The sequence below is a fragment of the Neoarius graeffei genome, chromosome 12, assembly GCF_027579695.1.
Source record: "Neoarius graeffei isolate fNeoGra1 chromosome 12, fNeoGra1.pri, whole genome shotgun sequence".
Classification (NCBI taxonomy): Eukaryota; Metazoa; Chordata; class Actinopteri; order Siluriformes; family Ariidae; genus Neoarius; species Neoarius graeffei.
This window is the reverse complement of record NC_083580.1, coordinates 9074332-9091819: the sequence shown is the minus strand read 5'-3', so window position 1 is coordinate 9091819 and position 17488 is coordinate 9074332. Positions and strand designations below refer to the sequence as shown.

The window sequence follows — 17488 nt, the reverse complement described above, 5'->3', positions numbered from 1 at the left end:
CGGTGATGGTGACATCTTTCTTTATTTACAAATACACAGTCATGCATGCATGCTAGTACATAAGCAAGGTTACATGCTTGCCCAATCACCTCTGCAGGCATGAGAAATTACCAGTTACTTGCGAGTAAGAACCTGTTCAGCCCCCTGAGGTGCAGAAAAGCTCAAATTTGTGTTAAATTAAGGTGTGTTTGATGATGACCGAGGCAGTTTAACGCGAGACGGCCATTGGATTTCATAAAATCGGTGAAATTTAGTTCCCATTGAAATGTGGTCATTGTGATTTTGTTTATTTTGTGAGATATTACAGAAATATCAGGCCATTTTGTTCTGTGGCTGGGAAGTTATTTAATTTGAGGGGATTCCTGAGCAAATAATGCGCATGAAATTGCTCGCGTCAAGCAGACAGAGGAAGTCCGTGTGCGTGCGCATGTGCAGGTTTACCTTTGAGCGTGCACTGACGGTTCCATCATTCTGTCGCTAAACGAACAGCTGATCACACCAAGGTGCTCGCTGAGCGCCGATATTTATTAGTTTGGTCCTGTGTTTCCTTTCCTTCGTATATAATATAACGTCTTTTCTCGCTTTCTTTCCGTTACTGTAGTCGGTCTTTCACGTTTCATTTGCACACTCACGCCCTCCATTTTTCTCTCCTGTTTCAAATTTGTACCCCACAATGCCTTGCACGAACGGGGAAAGCCCACCACGTGATGCATGAAGTAGTATCTTGAATTGGGTCATGGTGAAGCAGGAAAAAATAGCAGAGAATTTAGGGCCACGTGGAGATAAATTCGTTAATTGTTCTATGTAAAAAAAAAACTCCATAAAATTGGAAGTCTGTGATTCGAATTCAGTAGCTTTCGGTCCACTAGACAAAAATAATAAGGTGTCGGGGAAAATTATTTTTATGACCTACACTTAAAATCTGAAAGGCAGATGTATAAGAAACCTTTAAAATAGAAGACTGAACCAAAATCTAATCGATTTTTCTCTTTCTTCTGAGGAGTAATTAAGTCGAGGTCGTTTTTAGTTGTCTTTAGGCAGATGTATAGCCTGGCAAGCCAGACTAAATGTGAATATTTAGTCTGGCCTCGATCCGTAGACATTTCCGACGGGTGTAGGAGGAACAACCCGCTGTCTTTCAAACTGTCTCTGTGCGTATAGGCCAACGCTCTGACCAATCAGCGCAACAGTGACTGACGTAGTCAGAGCGACAGAAAGCAGTGGGGGAGGCCTTGAAATAAATAATTTTTCAAAATGCGTATTAATTAATAAACAGGTTCTAGATATTAAGAAGTTTGGAGATAATGACCACAAGTTTGGAGTCTGTACCACATACTTAACATACTCTTTTTTTTTTTTTTTTTTCAAGTGTTTTTCAAGGGTTTGCTTAAACTGTTTTTGAGAGTTTTTATTTAGTGGTGTTTGGTGAAATAATTTCCCTTAAATTTAAAATAACGGGAAAATAAGAAACAATCAAAAAGGAATGTTTCAAAGCTGTTTATTAATTCTTCGTACTGCACAAACTAGCCCCATCCTTTTGGCTACGAGCGGAGCCAGCTGGTAGATCAGACTTTTGCCATAGCCGGTCGGCAAAACGGCGAAAACGTCCTTCTTGAAAAGGAATGAGCGGAGAGCCTCTTCCTGCTCATGTTTCAACGAAAACTCCAAGTCTAATTCTTCTAAAACTGATTCCAAAGCGGAGTCAAACGCGCGCTGTTCACTAGCGGTAGCCATCTTTCCTGTTGTGCTTTCTCCAGCGTCGCGCAGCTTTGTCGTCACTCCTGCAAAAGCCCGCCCAAAGAATCCAAACAAAAACCTTGCGTTGTGATTGGCGGGCACGATTTGATGCCCGGGGTGTTTTTGTTGATATGGTGCAAGGCTAGACCCACTCGCTAGGCAAAAATATTTTTGGCCGCTAGGCGAGTGGGTCTAGTTTACTAGGCTAGCAGATGTAATGACTAATGTAATGGATGTAATGTTTTTTTTTTTAAATATTAGTTGATTTATAGGCAGAAAAACTCAATTTTAGTCAAAACTTTAGTCTTTTTGACACATCAGTGAGAGCTAATGGGTTTTCCCAGTATCGGTTGTTGATATAATTCTGAAGTCATATGAGATTTAGGGGGGAAAAAAAAATACTACTACTCTAAGTCTCGAGAACCCTAACTACAAGTCTTGTTCAGCTGTTTTGTTTCTTGCACTGTTTACTTTCCATTGATCGTGCATGTTTGGTTGCGTGGTGCTGTGACCATGCATTAGTCATCATTTCCTTTAGAAGAAGAAAAAAGGGGACAAACTGATTTATTGTTGCTACCACTGTTGTTGCAGCAAGATTAAGCAGAGAATCCTGTCTAAATTCTTTTTTTTTTTTTTTAAGTGCAAAAAGAAAGGAGCTGTTAGTGCCTGGGATGAAACAAGCACAGAGTTTCACATCTGTAACATTTGCATAGTGAATTCAGGCACCAGGGCAAGCTGGGTGTGTCTGGATTTTGACTGTAAATCAACTAAGTATTAGCAGGGAGATCTGGGTTGTGGCTAAACTAGTGTTCAAACCAGTTTGTCAATTTTCACGAGCTGTTTTTATGAAGTTCGGATCGAGTAAACGACGTGGAATTTTTTTGGAAAGTGAAAAGTAGTAAATTGCACAATTGCGTTACACTTGACACACTCATGAGCTTTCCCTGCATATTCAATCGACTTTCTTTGGCCAGACCTTAGTCATTAAGACATCATGGCTAAAGAGGAGCTGCTTTTAACACGCTCTCCTTTCTATTTTCACCCCTCGTGCTTTGGTTTCAGGGATCTGTGTGCAGCTGTGCCAGACCAGAGTGCTCACACTGACCATCACAGCCAGAAAGCAAAGCTGGACAAAAGCTGTCTTCTGTCTCGCAAGTTTTATTTTTGAGGATTGACAGTAGTGTGTTGTTTATACCAGGGGTTCTCAACCTTTTCTGCTTCGAGGCCCACCTATTCATACTTTTAATGAGTCGAGGCCCATTAAAGGAGAACTGAAGGCAAATTTTTTAAATCAAAATTCTATTTCTCATTTTATTAAACATCGGAATGCATTTTTGATCACTATTTTGTCGCTGCTATAGCAAGTTATGAGTGTTTTGAAATATGCTGTGTAATATATCAGTCCATATGTCAAAGTAATGGGCGTAAACGAGATTTGTCGAGACCTGTGCGAGACATCGTAGGACGGAAGTAAAACGTACAGCAGAACTCAAAGTGACCGACATCTGCCAACGTTGTCAAAAGACACACGTGCCCTCTTTCGAATGCTGATGTAATCAAGCCGGAAGTTTTGTTTTGATAGCAATCAGGAAAGTTTTTGAAAAAAGTAGGCCGTAATCGTCATTTAAACTCGTTTTTGCGCGATATTTCATTTGGAAAACAGTTTTCAAAATGGCAGCACTGACACTTCTTCACGTTTCGAAGTCTCGCACAAGTCTCGTGAAGATCGTGCGGATAAGCGACGCCTTCCGTGGACCAAACAAACTAAATTCAGCATGGCTAAAAACCGAATAGGCCGATAAGTATAATATTTAATTGCAATTAGTTGCCAATATGAGTCATGATATAAGGTTACTAAAACCAAAAACGTAATTGAATAACACGTTAATTAAGAAATAAAGCAAGTTTAAAAATGACTTCAGTTCCCCTTTAAAAAAGATCCCCAATTGTCTTGGCTCATCTATTCTATTAGAATCTAATAATCTACTGTAAAGTGTATTAATGAAATGCAACATCACTCCCTGTTATAGATGGGAGTCCAGGAAGTAAATAAATGCAATAAAAACAAACTGTTTTTAATTGTAGGTATTGGATTTAAAATTGTATGGATGTGCGAGAAGCCAAACCATGCATGCAGGGTATTCTCAGCCAAAAGGGATTAATGATCCAAAAGTGGAGTCTGGTCCATTAACACAAGAACTTATTGCCATGTTTGTGTTCAGCAAACAAGCAGGTTATTAAAACCAAGAAGTGGATATAGAAACCACTCAATGGGATTAGAGCTTTACACACTAACAAAGAAGGATTTTTCCGACGAGTTGGGAAATTATCAATTCGTTGATTTCCCTGATATCTCAAACTACCTGGTGCTGCAGACATCGTTCTACACGGACACACAGATGAAAACCTGGAAGAGCATGGAGGAGTATAACTCTTTATATGTGGTTGGGTTAAAGATCTGGGGATCAGAACACTACAAGGTAGACGGCTCCAAGTGCAGGAAGAGTGTTTATTAGCAGGCGTGATATGCAAATAAAATTGACTTGATTTGAATAACACTTTTAACGACAGACATTGTCGCAAAGCAGCTTTACAGAAAATTATAGACTTTAAACACGAGCTAATTTATCCCTAACGAGCAAGCCTGTTGTGATGATGGCGGGGGAAAAACTCCCTCAGATGACATGAGGAAGAAACCTCGAGAGGAACCAGACTCAAAAAGGAACCCATCCTCATTTGGGTGATGACAGATAATGTGATTATAAATAAATCGCTTCTATAACAATGTCCTATATAGTCACAAAGTATAACTGTGGAACCAGGAAAATCATTAGTTTTAACATGAAGTCTGTTTTGTTGAAGTTATAAACTGTTCATTGATGGAAACTTGAATGCAAAACTGTTCATGACAACTGCAGTCCAAAAGTAAGCAAGTTGACTGTAGTCCTCAGACATGGAGACATTACTGTAAGTGTCCAGAGCTGTCTTACAAGTTTTTTTAATTTTTTTTCAAAAGCAAAGCAGAGTATTTAAACAGCGTTATAAACATGGCTAGAAACAAACGGGACAGTGATAATGATAATACTTCGCAAAGCCTCTGTGAAAACAGCGTCCGTATCTGCGCGTGCTGATTGCTCACAAATCGGTATCAGGTGTTTCCCATAACGACTGGGTCCCAAGCGCGCGCACAACGCCCTCCATGAGCGTACGTGGCCGCTCAAGCACGTGAAGGCATGACAGTCAAGTGTTCACCTGCTGTGTGACCACAACTTTTAGCTCGCGTGTATATCGCCATCAAAATGCCTCATTTTCATCAATAACCCATCGCAAGCTGTAGTGTGACTGTAGCTTAATGAGGTAGATGTAATGTCGGATGCAACTCAGCAATTGTACCCTAAAAATTAGCTTCAACTTGGGGGCGGAAAAAAATTCGCGGCCCACCAGATGGCACTTAGTGGGTCACGGCCCAGGGTTTGAGGAGCACTGGTTTTAGGGATAGCGAGGCATTTGTGGCCAGTGTGTGAGCACAGATTTGGCTGTCTGAGTCATAAGACTTTGCTTAGGGGGATGTGGGTTGGGTTCAGCCTGCACATAAGGGAGCAGTGGAGGTTTAAAGAGACACACACACACACACACACACACACACAGATCTGGTTTAATCTTCTAATGTTTTCCTTGGATTTTTCCCTCTGATTCAGTTTTCTGACTCATTCATTTGATTCGTTTAACTCTGTTGGTTTATTCGGCTGCTTTATTTCCCTAACCGATTCTTTGAATTCTGATTCTTTAGTAAACATTTCAGTTATTTCACAAAATCAAGTTGTACACAACCTGATAGCTGACGAGGCACGGAGCAAAGAATCAAAAGAATTGGCCATAGAGAACATTAGTGAGATCAAAAAGGAGCTGGAAGAGATGAAACCGGGCAAGAAGTGGAGCCTGGAGGAGGAGGATTGATGAAGAGGGACCGGCCCTAGTGGATCAAGTGGGGGAGGAGGATGAAGAGAAGGAGGGGAAAGTGGAGGAAGTAGAGGTGATGGAGGAGAGGAGAGGAGCTTGACCCCTTGGATGTCTACATGGAGGAAGTGAAGTAGTTCAATATGGGCACCATGAAGGGAGGAAATGACAAAAAAGGAGGTGTGACTGTGACAAAGGTGGTGATGTTACTGAAGACAAAGACGAGACCTCACACTACCAAAAGGAAAGGAGGGTTAATGGAGAACCATCAAGATGCCATGGAGTATTCATCAGAGGAGGAGGAAGTGGACCTGCAGATGGCTCTCGCTGGCTTTCAGACCAAACGGCGAAAAGTTCTGGAGTCCATGGATCATTATAAAATCAAGTATGAACCCTACCGCAAGAATTTCTACGTAGAAGTACCTGGACTGGCCAAAATGACCCAAGAGGAGGTGAATGAGTATTGTCTGGAGCTTGAGGGGATCATGGTGAAGGGGAAAGGATGTCCCAAACCCATCAAGATCTGGGTGCAGTGTGGAACCTCCATGAAGGCCTTAAAAAGCATAACTACAAGAAGCCTACACCCATCCAGGCTCAGGCCATTCCTGCCATCATGTCAGGACATGATAATATTGGCATTGCCAAAACAGGAAGTAGGAAAACCCATTGCATTCCTGGTGCCTGTGTTTTGCCATATTTTACATCAGTGACCCCTAGAAGAGGGGGAAGGGCCTATTGCGGTGATCATGACGCTGACACAGGAGCTTGCTCTGCAGATCACAAGAGTGTAAAAAGTTCTCCAAGCCACTGGGACTCAGAGGTGTGTGTGTGTGTGTGTGTGTGTGTGTGTGTGTGTGTGTATACACGGAGGAACAGGCATTGGTGAACAGATAGTGGAGCTGAAATCATTGTGTGCACTCCTGGTTGAATGATTGACATGCTGGGAGCCAACAGCAGATGAGTGACGAACCTGCGCAGAGTTACATACTGTATGTCATAGTCGATGAAGCTGATTGAATGTTCAATATGGGCTTTGCAGGTAATACGCGTAGTGGATAATGTCCAGCCAGATCATCAGATGGTGATATTTTCAGCAATGTTTCCTCAAGTGATTGAGGCTTTAGTTCGCCATATCCTCAACAAACCAATTGAGGTTCATGTTGGGGGAAGAAGCGTAGTGTTTGGATGTGGAGCAACATGTGATTGTCATTGAGGAGAAGTTGTTCCTGAAGCTGTTGGAGATTTTGGGTCATTATCAGGAGAAAGGCACCGTGATTTATTTTTGTAGATAAACAGGAACACGCTGACGGCTTGCTGAAAGACCTGATGAAGACCTCGTACCCCTGCATGGAGGAATTGATCAATATGATCGTGATAGTATAATTATTTTAAGAGCAGTGCATGTCAGTTGATGGTGGCCACATCTGTGACAGCGAGAGGCCTGGATGTAAAGCACCTCATCCTGGTGGTCAACTACAGCTGTCCCAATTATTATGAGGACTATGTCCACCATGCCGGGAGGACGGGCAGAGCTGGAAATAAGGGCTATGCATACATGCTTGTCACAGAGGATCAGGTGCGATATGCAGGTGACATCATTAAAGCTCTGGAGTTGTCCGGATCTTCAGTTCCTCCTGAGCTTGAGCAACTTTGGGTTACGTTCAAGGAGCAGCAGAAAGCGGCGGGGAAGAGTATTAAGAGCAGCAATGGGTTTTCATGGAAAGGCTTTAAGTTTGATGAGCCTGAACATGCTCTGGCTAACAAAAGGAAGAAACTGCAGAAAGTGGCGCTCGGTCTTCATGACTCAGACGATGAGGACACAGCACTGGATATAGATAAGCAGATCAAAAGCATGTTTGACTCTAAGAAGCGTGTGAAGGACCTGGTGGGTCTTCGCCTTTCAGGACTCCGCATTGCTGCTGCAGGACTCTGTGGTCTTGCTGCACCTTCAGCTGGAAATATCCAGAAACTTGAAATCACCAAGAAACTGGCCCTGAAAATCAATGTGCAGAAAAACCTTGGTGCAGAACGTGATGCAACAGGCCGCTAACACCATCATGAGTGGTGGCACCGTGATCACACCTTCCATCTCTTCTAAGACGATTGCTAAGCAGCTTGCCGAGAAAATCAATGCCAAGTTGAACTACACGACCACTAAGAAACTGAAGGAGGAGCGACAGAATGTTGAGTCAGAGTGTGTCAAGAGCCATGAAGAGGAGCTGGAGATCAATGACTTTCCCCAGATGGCAAGGTGGAATGTGACTTTTAAAGAGGCTCTGCAGAGGATTGGTGAATATTCAGAGGCTGCCATCATTATCGGAGGGATGTATTTCTCCCCTGAGAACCCAAAGAGGAAGAACGTGAGATTTTCCTTGTCATCAAAAGTGCAAATGAGTTGGGAGTGCAGAAGCAGAGATCACATGGCTCATCAAAGAAGGGCTCATACACTCGCCAAATTCATACCAGCCGACGGTCAAAGGCCGATACAAAGTGCTGCAGACGAAGATGCTGCTGTTTTATAGTGACGTAAATGAGGTGATTTTGTTTTTCAGTGATTAAATGAGCTGTGATGAGACTGAACTGAGCTGCATCACGTATTCATTGTGTAGATTCTCTTTTACACCAATAAAACATTTTAAACATATAAAAAAGAGAATTGATTGGGGAAATAAAGCAGCCAAATAAACCAAAAGAGTTAAAAGAATCAAATGAATGAGTCTGAAAACTGAATCAGAGGGGGGGGGGGATCACCAAATCCACGTTTGTTGTTTATTTATTTTCTATATTCACTTTTCATTTATTTTTTGTAAATTCAATAAATAAAAACTTTTTATACAAAACGTCCGACAAAATCATTCCGCTTAGAATGTGAACAAACTGGTGAAATGATGGTAACAATTTGTAAAAAATGAGAATTCTTGAAAAATAATTTTATAAAGATATGTTCTTATCAAATACTTTTTGTTTTTGCAGTTTTGTTTTCAAGTAGTTTTTATTTTGTCCTTTGTTGGTTCAGCAGCACGCTCCGCCATTTTGTTTTTCTCTACTTGCGGTATATGAGCTGATAGCCTAGCATTAGAGTAGCCAATCAGAGCGCACGATTGCTCATATCCAGTGAATGTGGATAGAATAATTCAGATTATTCCTTTTCTCTAACTGTAGGTTTGTTCTCTTTATTTATTCCTGTGATCAGTTCTTCAGATTTTGAAGACTGATTCATTCTTTTGAGTAATTCAGCAGGGTGTGTGTGTGTGTGTTTTACTCATGGTTTATTTTCTAATTCATTTTTTTTTAATTATTGCTTTTGATTCATTTTTTCTGCTGAACTATACTGGTTTATGTTCCTGCTTTAATCTCCAAACACACTAGTTTTATTCTCGCTTGGCTTCATCTTTCTTCCAAATATTTTTTTTTCCCTCATTTAAATTGTTTTATTCTTTGAATGATTCTTTAAATCATATTTTCTGATTAGTCCTTATAAATAACTCTCGGTTCATTCTTGCAATTGATTCTTCTGAACAATTGTATTTTTCTGAATACGTCACCTGCTGTATTCTTTCTTTCGTTCACTCAAGCTATGTTCTCCTTTCTGTACATGATCTGATGAGTTTCCTTTTAATATATATTAGTATGATGTCAGCTTTTTCCTGCCCTGTATTATCTCTCCAGCTCACATTGTATTTGAATGAATGAAGACATAAGGCAGTTGTTCCAGTGTTTATCTGTCTCTAATAGAGATATCTGGGTGGCTCTCTAATGGGCCCTACAGAACCTGTCTTCAGTTTGCAATGGCACTTCTAATTAAGCGCTCTGTATAGCTGGACCCACCTCGCATAGCTTTCCTGTGAGTGTGTGCCTTTATTTTCATTGTTGCGTTATTATGGTGCAGGTTTAGTGTTTCATCCAAAGCATTTGTAAGTCTACCGAGTAGTATGATATATTAACGAGCACCAAAAATCTGCTTGGATTCTTGTTCTCTTTTTTTTTTAAATAAAGGATAGACCCTGTCACACAGACCATCCCAGAGAGATTCCTTGTGGTAGACGAAAGGGGTCAAAAGTCACCAAGAATTTTACTTCGTTAATTTTAATTTAAAAAAAAAATGCTTTCATGGGCGAGTCCTCCCTATGACACCCAGTACTGCTTGTGGAAGTAAACCAAAAGCAATAGATTACATTTGCTCTATGTTTGTATAATAGAATGAAAATGGAGTCACAATTAAGGAAGTTATGTGTTATCTTCCTCTCTTGATGTAATTAACTGACATTAGTTCCCATGAACAAACCGTGAACTTTGGAATGAATACACCATAAGTCACCTTAAAAAAAAAATATATATATATATATATATATATATATATATATATATATATATATATATATATATATATATAATATAAAATTACTTTTTTTAAGGAATAAAAAAATAATCAACACTTGCATGAACCAATGTGCATTCTATCAATGAATAAAATGAAGCCCATGGTGACGTATATGAAGAAGACCTTAATGAACGTGCTTGAGGTTGTCACAAAATTTAGAACTGAAATCCATATTTACTCCTTGAGACCAGCGTTCAACAAATTTATCAAAATTTAGAAAATGTATTTTTGCTAAGTTATGTGTAAGATTGCTAATGTACAGTATAAAGATTTTTAGGAGAAGACTGAATAAATTTTAGTCATTGCAGCTGTATTTAGTTACCATTTAAACAAAGTTCAGTTGATGTACGTGTTAACTTTTATAAATTTGTGCTGAAAAAAGATTCCGAATAGAGAAAATCAGGTCATTTCCAAACCAAGTATCCAAAAATATTGACATTAAAGTGTGGGTTAAGGCACTAGGTATGTTTTATATATGTAGGCATGAGTATCAGATTAGATCATGAACATAAACTATTAAACTGTCAAATTAATGCGTTTTGAAAAGATGCAAATATTTTCCTGATCGGTAGCAAGATGACTCGTATCTTGTGCTCATTTGTTGCATCAATTGTGCGCGTCCAAAAAAAAAATTAACGAGATTGATATTTACCGTAGCAGGGGCACTATGGTGTGATGTCCGCAACTGACTAAACAAACTAGAACTGCATCTCAAATTGAATACTTCTGCACTATTCTAGATGTTAATACTGTACTCTAGTACAATAACGAGACCGTCAATGATGGCGTAGCTCACTCCGGCCCATCTAGTCCAGAAGGAACGATCTAAAGTGGGCCACCTTGTGCAATAAATATTGCAAGCTATATGCACTAGAAGCTACATACACTTTAGGAATACCGACCTATTTGCCAGAAAGAATCCAAACCGGCGAGGAACTGACTGAGAAGAAGCAATTTGTGTGGAAACTGCTCGTTAGGGCTGAATTACTCTATATCTTCATTATTAATTGCAGTAATGCAAATTTGGGTAGAAGCTATATGCACCCCAGGCAAACCTACCTTCCTGCCAGAAAGAATAAAAATTGGTGAAGAATTGAGAGAGAAGTAGCAATTTTTGTGAAATGTGGACGACGGACAACACATGATGGCATAAACTCCTCTCCTGTCGGCCGGATGAGCTAATAATTTAATAATTTGCATACCATTTCTTATGAACCTACTAGAATAGTCAATCCTTTTCAACGTAAGGTCATAGTTTTCGATTTCAGATGCGGTCCATGACAATCACGACAACAGCAGAAAGAAATTAACAGAGCGTTTCCATATGTTTAGCAGCACAATGCTAATGCACAGAGACCTCCCTGGCATGAAATTGCTAAACATTTTACTGGTCAGTATGGAAACCTGAGACAGAGAGAGGGATGTTTCTGCTCTCCATCTAGTGAATGGTGTTTTTGTCCTGTCTCCAATTAATTATCTCGAGCAAATTCCTGATGTGTATCTAAGGTATGCAGATGAGTGTGAACAGTGCTGCTCGTTCTGTGTAGATGAGCTCTATCTGAAGAGCTGTGGCATGAAGCAACCATGCTTTTAAGACATAATGTGGCAGGACTCAGATTTCTGATTGTTTTTGTAGAATAGTTAGATTTAGCTACGTCCACTTCCACGAGGGTTTCTAGAAAGAAAAACATATACAATCCAAAACAATATCTATTTCTCAGATGATTATCCCCCCCTCTCTTTTGTATTGAAAACTGAATTTGAGGAGAAAATTATTTAATACTAGAAGTTATCTTGCTGCATGGACAGATAATTTTACTTAAGATATTGTGGACTGGCGACACGGTGGTGTAGTGGTTGGCACTGTCGCCTCACAACGAGAAGGTCCTGGGTTCAAGCCCAGCAGCTGACGGGGGCCTTTCTGTGTGGAGTTTGCATGTTCTCTCCGTGTTCCTCCGGGTGCTCCGGTTTCCCCCACAGTCCAAAGACATGCAGGTTAGGTTAACTGGTGACTCTAAATTGACCGTAGGTGTGAATGTGAGTGTGAATGGTTGTTTGTATCTGTGTGTCAGCCCTGCGATGATCTGGTGACTTGTCCAGGGTGTACCCCACCTCTCACCCACAGTCCGCTGGGATAGGCTCCAGCTTGCCTGTGACCAGGGCCGTAGCCAGGATTTTTCAAATACCGAGATCAAACATGGCTGACAGCACCGAAGCCCCCTGGCACAACTTAAATAAATAAATAAATAAATAAATAAGGATAGATTTGGTGGAGGACACATTTATTTTAACAATTCTAAAACTGTGGCACCATAACTGTGGTGTTTTATCTGACATAAAAGTAGAAAAGTAGTGAACTCTTGAACTGAGTATACATACCTAAAGTACCAGTTACCTAAAGTATTGGCATTACTTACATTGCAGCATACACATGACAGAAAGGGTGTGAACTGCTGAATTGTAAGCTTTAGTATTACACCTTATAATAATTGTGTGTGTGAGAGAGAGAGCGTGAGAGAGTTTGTGTGTTATTTGTGGGTGTCTGTATGTGTAGAGACATTCTGAGCAGTAATGTAAAGGCATCAGTCTATCTGGCTGTCTTGAATTGAGATCCATTTGCATGCATTCTCTGAAACAGAGTGTTCTCACCATTGCCTGTAATGTAAGTTTGGCTCACAACACATTTACTTTAAAGACCCACTGACAGTCATTTCGTATTAATTTTTAAACAAACAATATATGACTCCAAAGATAAATTCTGGTTTTAATTCTTGGTTTAAGTGTCCGTTTTAAACATCAGAAGTAATTTTAAATTTCGCGCAGGGAGATTGACCTGGATATGAACTGGGCTCATTCAGAGATGCCGGAAGTGACGTCACATCAGTGTGTCGTTTTTGTTTACAAGTCACTATGTTGGTTGAGTTCTCACAAGTCTTGTGATATTGAGCTGTGGTGTTGTGATTTCCTTGCGTGAAAAAGTTAAATGGCATCTAACCGAAAAGGGATTATATGTGTGGCTTACGGATGTTCTAACACCACGTCGGAAGGAGTGAAACTCCATTCCTTTCCTTGGAAAAAACACCCTGAAATAGCAAAAGAGTGGGAAAGAAACGTTTCCAAAACACGTGCGAACTGGAAGTCAACAAAATGGTCACGTCTCTGTTCAGCACATTTCGAGGAGCACGGTTTCACTTTGTCGTCCAGAACTCGAAGAACGTTTGATCCAACTTATCCACTGGTGTTGGAGGAGTCAGCTGTGCCGACGTTGTTTGACAGGCCCGGGCCGAATCAATCTGTCAAAAGAGAAACAGATGACAGCAGACCCCCCGAAGGGGCGGTCAAAAAGCGAAAGTCCGGTGGTGCCTTTGCCAAAAGAGAACGAGCCAGGGTATGTGGCTATGTGTTGTTATTCAATACATGTATGTTGTTTAAAATTTGTTGTCACGTCACAAATGCGTCTTATACCATTGCATATTACTTATCAATAGGCCAAAGCAGCTAATACCAGTAATGTACAACAACTGAAAGGCCAATACCTTGTTTCATATATTTAGTTAGGATAATATACATGATATATGTGTGGAGTGATAGATATAAGATGTCATCCGGCATGTTTTGAAAGTTTGTAAACCCTTTAGAATTTTTTGATATTTCTGCATAAATATGACCTAAACTTCTGGTAGCTACTGTATCTAACCTGATCTAACAGGAGCTTAGACATGATGTTTTTTGGAGTGGGACCAATAGTGTGACGTGACCAGGACCATATGTTTAAGACATTATGCTGTTTAAACAGAATCTTTAATAGACGTGAGGGCAGACAATCTCGATAGCTTCCCTGCTTCATGTTTTGTTTTCATGCAATCCAGAACGACATACACTGATGTGACGTCACTCGCCCTAGCGGCAAAAACGGGCAAATGGCTCATGGCGCTTGTAGAAGCCGGGGCAAAAACCACAAAATCGGCTCTGAAATTCTTGATTTTCTACAAAGACGACCCTTTATTCAAGTTGAGTTTTGGATATTTTATTTCACAATACAGCAATAAAACAATAAATACACATATTACGTGGTGTAAAAAGTTGTCAGTGGGTCTTTAACAATTCTAAAACTGTGCCATCAGAACTGTGTGGAGTTTTGTTTGACATAAGTCAAAACTGAACTGAGTGTATTGCTCAGCTACCTGAAGTCTCATCTCATCTCATTATCTCTAGCCGCTTTATCCTTCTACAGGGTCGCAGGCGAGCTGGAGCCTATCCCAGCTGACTACGGGCGAAAGGCGGGGTACACCCTGGACAAGTCGCCAGGTCATCACAGGGCTGACACATAGACACAGACAACCATTCACACTCACATTCACACCTACGGTCAAGTTAGAGTCACCAGTTAACCTAACCTGCATGTCTTTGGACTGTGGGGGAAACCGGAGCACCCGGAGGAAACCCACGCGGACACGGGGAGAACATGCAAACTCCACACAGAAAGGCCCTCGCCGGCCCTGGGGCTCGAACCCAGGACCTTCTTGCTGTGAGGCGACAGCGCTAACCACTACACCACCGTGCCGCCCGCTACCTGAAGTATTGGCATTATTTACATTTCATTATCTTAAATTACATTAGAATGTAGAGCTATTAGTTCTGTGTGAAGACTATGTATTAGAGAGTGTGTGTGAGAGTGTATTATTTGTGTGTGTCTGTATTTGTGTGTCTGTGTGAGAGAGAGAGAGTTATGAGAGAAAGAGAGAGTGAGTTACTCAAACAAGCCCGTTTAGTCAGCCCTGCACAGGGCTGCCTGTGACAACGTAGTTTTGAATGTTTCTCGAAATGCTAACTAAAATGTAAGAGGCAATGACAATGAAACGTTTCCCCTTGGAAAGTTGGCATGACACCGCTGAACGGTCTGCCACTGCACTGACAATATTTTCTCACCTTCCCTCCTTCTCTTTCCCTGCTCTTCTGTTGGCTGTCCAAACCTTAATTTAGTTTGTTGCAACTTTTTCATTTTGCACTCAGGTAAAGCTCTATAATGCTATGTGACTATTAGCCTACGTTAGGTTAGGTAGGCATATGTGATAGATCGTAGACTACACCCTGCCTGTTTTATCCAAAACCCAACTTCCCCGGCCGACACTAGTATAGGCTACGTTGCGTGACGCCGTGTTAGACACGGCAACGATAGAGGCTGAGAGATTTCAGATGACATTAGACAAATGTGAATTTTATTGGGGGGAAATACAGATGACGTGGATGCGGACGCTGCGTTTTACATTGATCACTGCTCGAATTCAGCGTAGACCAATTTGAAATTTCTGAAAAACATACCGAGGACATGACCTCGGTGTCCTCAATGGTAGTTACGGCTATGCCTGTGACCCTGCACAGTATAAGCGGCTATAGATGATTGGATGGATGGGTGGATGGAAGACATCTTGGAATAAATTGGTTGCAATCTAGAACTAGGTTTAATAATCTCAGAATTGGTGTCTTGTCCTTCCTCTCTTCCCCATATCTTACTCTTTTTATATTTGTATATGTAAATACTTTGTAATTTATCTAGAAGTTTTTCTCTATTTCTTTTTTTCTGTTTTATCTGTAATGATGCTGCTGGAATCTTAATTTCCCTGAGGGAACCCTCCCAAAGGGATCAATAAAGTTATATCTAATCTAATCTTGTATTCTTGTAATAGGAAATGCTAGATCGTTTCAACTATTTTTCAAGATATTTTTACTTGCTAAGATGTGTTTTTTGTTTTTGCGGTGTACCTGGACTAGTGTAACTTGCAGGCTCACAGCCCCATGTTTCCCTTTTTTCTCTCTCTCTCTCTCTCTTTCTTCCTGGATCCAAGCAAATTTTTTTTTCCATGTTTGCACCAAGTTTCTTTTTTCGTAGTCCTAAATTAACGCCGATATGAATGGAGTGGTACAGAAGTGGGTGTGAAACCCCAAATTTTTCAGCTGCAATGGGATTTTCGAAATAATTTTAGTTTAAAAAGTGCACCATGCACTACAAACTTTCACAGACTCAAAGATAAGATGGTGTTTTTGTCTTTTGTGGATGATCACAATTTGTATCGATATAAATACACGTCTTCGCCTAAATACAACAGGCTTAACTGGCTTATGTGGCAAACGTAGGAATGCATGCTAATTAGCTGTGGCTAATTGTGGAATGTGTGCACGCATTCATCGAAAAGAAATAACATTACTGTAGTAAAAGAGCAAATGCATTTATGTACTAGTTAGAAATATCAGTACTGTTTGAATGCTAACATCATTAATAATAAGAAGAAAAAGAATAAATTACATTTATATAGCGCCTTTTTCAAACTCAAGGTCACCTTTACGTAGGGAAAGAAAACACACACACACAAAGAAAAGGTTGGTAAAAAGTGCTAAGTTTTTATACAGTGGTGGTGGAGGAGGAGAAATCTTCATGGAACATAAGATTTTGAGATGCGATTTCCAGCAAGGAAAGGAAGAGCAGTCACGGAGGGGTTGGGGGAGGGACTTCCAGAGCTTGGGGGCCATGGCGCTAAAGGACCTGCCACCCAGGATAGAGAGTCTGGTGCAGGGGGCAGCAAGGAGATTACGACTAGAGAGTCTGAGAGAGCGGAATGAAATGTAAGGGGTCAGAAGGTCATGGATGTAAGGAGGAGCAAGGTTATGGAAGGCTTTGAAGCTGAGTAGTAGGATTTTATACTTAGTTAGGTCCATAAATATTTGGACAGAGGCAACATTTTTCTAATTTTGGTTCTGTACATTACCACATTGAATTTTGAACAAAACAATTCAGATGCAGTTGAAGTTCAGACTTTCAGCTTTAATTCAGTGGGTTGAACAAAATGATTGCATAAAAATGTGAGGAACTAAAGCATTTTTTAAACACAATCCCTTCATTTCAGGGGCTCAAAAGTAATTGGACAAATTAAATAATTGTAAATAAAATGTTCATTTCTAATACTTGGTTGAAAACCCTTTGTTGGCAATGACTGCCTGAAGTCTTGAACTCATGGACATCACCAGACGCTGTGTTTCCTCCTTTTTAATGCTCTGCCAGGCCTTTACTGCAGTGGTTTTCAGTTGCTGTTTGTTTGTGGGCCTTTCTGTCTGAAGTTTAGTCTTTAACAAGTGAAATGCATGCTCAATTGGGTTGAGACTTGGCCATTCAAGAATATTCCACTTCTTTGCTTTAATAAACTCCTGGGTTGCTTTGGCTTTATGTTTTGGGTCATTGTCCATCTGTATTATGAAACGCCGACCAATCAGTTTGGCTGGATTTGAGCACACAGTATGTCCCTGAATACCTCAGAATTCATCCGTCTGCTTCTGTCCTGTGTCACATCATCAATAAACACTAGTGACCCAGTGCCACTGGCAGCCATGCATGCCCAAGCCATCACACTGCCTCCGCTG

The 17488-nt window shown here is 40.6% G+C and overlaps 1 protein-coding gene and 1 pseudogene across 15 annotated transcripts in view; both read left to right on the top strand.

Annotated features, from left to right (window-relative positions):
• cast (calpastatin) overlaps positions 1 to 17488 on the top strand; it is a 145090-nt gene that overhangs the window by 53587 nt on the left and 74015 nt on the right. The gene's annotated exons all lie outside the window — the stretch shown is intronic.
• LOC132895089 (probable ATP-dependent RNA helicase DDX46) lies at positions 2732 to 16700 on the top strand (annotated as a pseudogene).